Source organism: Rattus norvegicus, chromosome 8 (genome assembly GCF_021556685.1).
Source record: "Rattus norvegicus strain SHRSP/BbbUtx chromosome 8, alternate assembly SHRSP_T2T, whole genome shotgun sequence".
NCBI classification, from domain to species: Eukaryota; Metazoa; Chordata; class Mammalia; order Rodentia; family Muridae; genus Rattus; species Rattus norvegicus.
The window spans coordinates 35,038,025-35,044,087 of NC_141541.1; the positions used below are offsets into that span (position 1 = coordinate 35,038,025).

Here is a 6,063-nt window from a genome sequence, read left to right on the forward strand (position 1 = left end):
TTTCAAGACAATCATTGAACTCTGAGCTCTTGCAAAATAAAAGGCTACATGATCCTCATACATTAAGGCAATGAATAAACATTCCCATCCCCAAAGGGAGAAATGAAGGCTTAATAAGAAAATACAGGACCAGGGAAAGACTGATGGCCAACAGGTAAAACACCAAATCTTATTGTTTCATGTCTGGCATCTGGGGCTCATGATTGAATCATAGTGGGTCAGTGGGGCTTGGGTAGCCCTACCCCTCCAGCTCTGTTGCTTGAGCTCTAAAAGCCAGTGAACCGAGGCAGTATAGGGCAAGGTCAGATTCTCTGACAAGAGACCATGAGGTACCATTCTGTGAGGGAAGGTGAAGACTACGTTTCAATTGAGATCCAAGAATAGTGGAGATGCCAGGATCTTGGGTCCAGTGCAGTCAGCACTTGTATGGAATGGTGGAATACATGCCATCCCTCTTCAGAAAGACCTTTCTTGAACCACCCTCATGGATATGTACAGAGGTGTTTTTCATGGTAAGTCTAAACAAGTTGACATTCAAGATTAAGTTTCACTTTGCCTCTGGTCTATGCTGTTGAGATTCTCTTATATTATATTACCTTATAATATCCTGGGAGAAAGTTTACCCTCTATGTTCATGACCTGCATCTTGAAAGAGATTCTTTAATATCCTCTCAATTGTACCAGAAAGATAATCATATTGTAAGCCCACATTATCAGTCTAAGCTCCAAACCCTGGAATGTAGGGGTCACATCACTCAGCCAAACATCCATGAAGCCTCCCGCAACTTCACTACTGTACCCCATCATTCAGATTCTTTTCCATTCTGCTTAAACACATGTATGTCTTCAACTAAGCTTTCTTTTTTTTTTTCAATGTTCAGTTTCTTTTAATGACCCCCATCTCCCTTGAAGGGTAGGTGTAGGCAGCTAGGCGACTGGCAAGACATGTTCATTTGAAGATCTTGCCTTGATTGACGACTTTGCCCACATGCTGGAAGGTCTCCAACGAGGGTCTGGGTCTCCTCGCTACCAGGATCCAGTTTCTGCCATGTATATGACTCATAGTCCACCTGTCAATCTGGACTCAGCGGAAAGGCAAGATCTTGGCCTCGGAAGACCCAAACCCCAGAAATGGAGCTGCTGTTGTTGGTTCCAAACAGGATAATACTAGCAAAGGCATTCTTTCTCAGTTTGTCCAGTCGCTGAAACATTCCAGTGATGAGGTTACAACTCATGAAAGTCTAGGTGAGCTCTTCAGGGAAGTGGTACTCAGCCCACCACAGGGACCAGCCATCTTTATCAAAGTGTTCCCAAAAATATGGCAGCGCCACAGAGAGGGTACAGAGGGTACTCATTGGAGTACTTTCGCTTAAACTCATCCAACACAAAGGTACTCTTGGGCAGGTGAGCGAAAGGGTCCTTGGCCTTGGGCTCAGCAGCCAATGCCTGCTCACAACCATCCATCTCTTCCTCAGGAGCTGGGGCAGCTGCCTTTATTTCCTCTTTTCTCTCAGTCTGTGGCTTTCTGCTTCTCTTCTCGTGAGCCCTTTTCTTTCCTCGGGGTATCCTTTCTTGGCTGGCTCTGTGAACTTCTTAGCATCAAACAGCCATCTTTTCACACAGCTTCACCTCCCCCAAGATGGTCCTGAACTGGGGCTGGTTAATGCAGGTAAGGAACCATCGGTTGGTATTGGGGAAGGCCTGGCAAAAAGAAGGCTCTAAGACCTGTTTATAGAGCCACAACAGGGTACAGACAACTGTGATGTCAGCCAGTGTCACTCTCTCACCAACCAGAAAAGTCCGTGTCTTCAGGTGAGTGTCCAGCAGCCCCAAGATTCGCTTCACCTCCTCTTCGGCATTTTCAGTGGCCTGCTTGTTGTGGTGCATGATGCCTAAGGTGGGAAACATCCAGGTGCTAGCTGGAGGGACAATGTCACTGTCAGCAAAGCTCACCCACTGCACCACCTGAGCTGCTGCCTCTGGCGTACTTCCCCGCAGCTCCACATTGCTTACGTAATAGGCGATGGCATTGCTCTCAAATACGCAGAATCCGTCATCGCCCTCAAAGGCTAGAACCTTGCCGGCAGGAAATCTTCTGAGAAATTCGGGGGTGCTGTTGGTTTGGCCGAAGTGGGAGTGGGGTGGTGCAGAGAGCACAGGGACCTGAGTCCCGCTGTACAGAGCAGCGATGAGGGCCTTGAAGGCCCTCCAGTTTTCAGGGTATATGTACAGGGTCCCAGCCACCAAGGTGATTCTGCAGAGAAAGGGGGTTCAACTAAGCTTTATTATTTCATATGAATAGAGCATAGCAAAAATATTAACCCTCCCATGGTAAATATAAGCTACACTTAGGTCACAAACTATCCTCTTTCTTAGAGACGTTCTCCTATCCCCTCATTTCTTAGATACATAATTAGAAAATACCTTTCATCACTCTGGACTCTTTTTTTCCTCTGTTGGGTCTTTTTTTTTGCCCCATCTTTATTAACTTGGGTATTTCTTATTTACATTTCGATTGTTATCCCCTTTCCCGGTTTCCCGGTCAACATCCCCCTAACCCCTCCCCCTCCCCTTCTATATGGGTGTTCCCCTCCCCATCCTCCCCCCATTACCGCCCTCCCCCCAACAATCATGTTCACTGGGGGTTCAGTCTTGGCAGGACCAAGGGCTTCCCCTTCCACTGGTGCTCTTACTAGGCTATTCATTGCTACCTATGCGGTTGGAGCTCAGGGTCAGTCCATGTATAGTCTTTGGGTAGTGTCTTAGTCCCTGGAAGCTCTGGTTGCTTGGCACTGTTGTTCATATGGGGTCTCGAGCCCCTTCAAGCTCTTTCAGTCCTTTCTCTGATTCCTTCAACGGGGGTTCTGTTCTCAGTTCAGTGGTTTGCTGCTGGCATTCGCCTATGTATTTGCTGTATTCTGGCTGTGTCTCTCAGGAGAGATCTACATCCGGTTCCTGTCGGCCTGCACTTCTTTGCTTCATCCATCTTATCTAGTTTGGTGGCTGTATGGGCCACATGTGGGGCAGGCTCTGAATGGGTGTTCCTTCTGCCTCTGTTCTAAACTTTGCCCCCCTATTCCCTGCCAAGGGTATTCTTGTTCCCCTTTTAAAGAAGGAGTGAAGCATTCACATTTTGGTCATCCTTCTTGAGTTTCATGTGTTCTGTGCATCTAGGGTAATTCAAGCATTTGGGCTAATAGCCACTTATCAATGAGTGCATACCATGTGTGTTTTTCTGTGATTGGGTTACCTCACTCAGGATATTTTCCAGTTCCATCCATTTGCCTATGAATTTCATAAAGTCATTGTTTTTGATAGCTGAGTAATATTCCATTGTGTAGATGTACCACATTTTCTGTATCCATTCCTCTATTGAAGGACATCTGGGTTCTTTCCAGCTTCTGGCTATTGTAAATAAGGCTGCTATGATCATAGGGGAGCATGTGTCTTTGTTATATGTTGGGGCATCTTTTGGGTATATGCCCAAGAGAGGTATAGCTGGGTCCTCAGGTAGTTCAGTGTCCAATTTTCTGAGGAAACTCCAGACTTATTTACTCTGGACTCTTTAAAAGGTACACTTAGAGATTCTTTATCAGCCTCCAGTAAGATGTCATGTTTAATAAGACTCTGTCTTTTTCCTCTTACCTCTTCTGCCTTTGTATAACACATACTAGAGGGACAATGCATTTTGTTCCACCTTATGTTAATCAGCTATCACATTAGTAAATAACTGAAATTAATATGTAAATAAACAAATTAGTATAGAGAGAGTTGATTTTGACTCACAGTTTCAGAGTTTTCTGGTTCCTTTGTGCCTTTGGCAAGACACATCCTCATTGTGGAAACATAAGCGGAACAAAATCATACATAGCACAGCTGAGAAGCGAAGGAGAGGCAATGAAGGGCTGGGGTCCCATATCCCCTTTAATGGCATGCTCCAATGACGCAGGCTTTCCACTCCGCCTCACCTCACCACTGTTTCCAAAACACCCGATAGCACCAGGATGGTGACAAAGCTTTAATGTATGTTAAAGTTTGGGGAGACATTTAAGATCTAAACTATAGTATACTATGTCTTAGAGTGACAAACCCTCACCTGAAGACCATGATGAATGCAGCGGCCCTGGAAGACAAGGCAGATGTTATTAGAACCTCATGAACATGTCTGATTCTGCTCTAAATATAAAAAACTCGTAGAACTGGAAAGAGACTTTTTTGATGGAGGCTGCCATGGTTTCATGTGTTTGTGAATCTTTGTGAGTCTTTGGCTTTTCTCGTATATTTTTTCAATTCATAGTCAGGAGATGGATTCACTCCGTGAACCATTGCCAAGAACACAGTTATGGGAAGAAGAACACCCTTTCCTGGTCGAATCTGTTTCCTTTCACAGAAATTCCCTGAGACACAGGACAGAAAGTAACTGTCTTTTGGGTGCTCAGAGCTTTCATTGAGGGTGTAGAAATAAGTGTCTACCTAATGCAGTGACACCCCAATAATAGCACTTCCATATGCACGGAAGAGGAACGCCTGTAGGATAGACAACTAAGTTGCTCCAAGACCTGCAAGTTATCTGTGTTGGTTAATGATTGCCAACTTGTTAGAGTCTACACAATAAGCTACTGGGTATGTCTGTGAGGACATCTCTAAAAGAAGACAATTGGAATTGGAAGACCCCCATGTTACCATGTGGATGTCATTGCATATGTTAGGGTCCTAGACTGAGCAAAAAGAAGGTGAGCTAAAGCTCCACATTCATATTTCCTGACCATGAATGCAAGATGATCACCCTCCACCCTACCATGGCTGTGCCTTTCATGTCACGAAAGGCTCTGTCCTCTTGCATCATCAATCAGAGTAAAACTTGCATATCTTAGGTTGCTTATGGTTGGGTGTTCGGTCATAGCATCCAGTGTTTTGTCACAGGGTGAACTGGTACAGCATTATACCCTGACCAGACCATCCTTCCTGCTGGTTTGTAACACCTTTTCTTGTGCTGACTTACCATGTAACTACTGACTTTCTACAACTCTATCCTACCCCGTCACTCACTGCTTTGGTCTTAGATTAGTATGATACTATCATTATTTGTTTTTTTAATATCATTAAATGTCTTATTTAGAACATATTGAATCTTCTAATCTTTCAAAACCACCTTAGCAATCTGTGGTTAAGTTTTAGGATCATTTTATCCATTTATAAAAGTAAAAAATACACACAGAATTTGTATATTATTGGGGAAGAAAATCCATCTTTACAATACAAACTTTCTATTGTGTGATCCACCTTTTCCTTTTGATGTTATGTCGCTAGAGATATTTGTAACCACTATATCATCATTCCTCCATTCTGCATGTTCTCTCTCATGAAGTTTTTAACTATATTATACTTTACATTTTATTATTACAGCCAAGCTTCCATTTCATAGTTTCAGACTTATATTTTCCAATCACTATACTGATAGCTAGCTATTTGAATTACTTGTTTGAATTTTGTTTAATAAGAAAAATGCTGCTGGACACATTTTCTATACAATAGTTTAAGACTATGTAGTTGATCAGTGGATGTAACACTTTTACATTTATTAGAATTACTGTTATATTAAGATTTATTCCTGTTTCACATTCTCTTCCTTATTTCTTTTCCTGTCTTATACCAGACAAATGATTTTTACTGGTCAATGGTATAAATTCTGTATTTACCTTCTGGTGAGTGATTATGTTATCAATACCCATATTTTGTGTTTATTTTCTTTTAAAATTATATATATATATATATTTTTAAATTACATGTATGTGTATATATATATAATTTTAACAAATGTAACTTCTATATTTAAAAACATTATGTGCATTTTAACACACTCTATTCCTGCCCATCTCTCTCCAGTGCTCCTCCCCTCACTACCCACTCACTGTCACCACCAGGTGCCACTGACCATTCAGATTTGTGCATGGACTGGATTCACTCGCCTATGCTTGAAGGGGAAGTGGCAAGGATACCTGGGAAGATTCAGATACATCTTATATTTTCTAATACCTTTGCATTTCTTATAAACTCATAGAT

General features: G+C 42.6%; 1 pseudogene; it reads right to left on the reverse strand.

Annotated features, from left to right (window-relative positions):
- Positions 1–949: 949 nt before the first annotated feature.
- Eef1g-ps12 (eukaryotic translation elongation factor 1 gamma, pseudogene 12) lies at positions 950–4,107 on the reverse strand (annotated as a pseudogene).
- Positions 4,108–6,063: the final 1,956 nt, after the last annotated feature.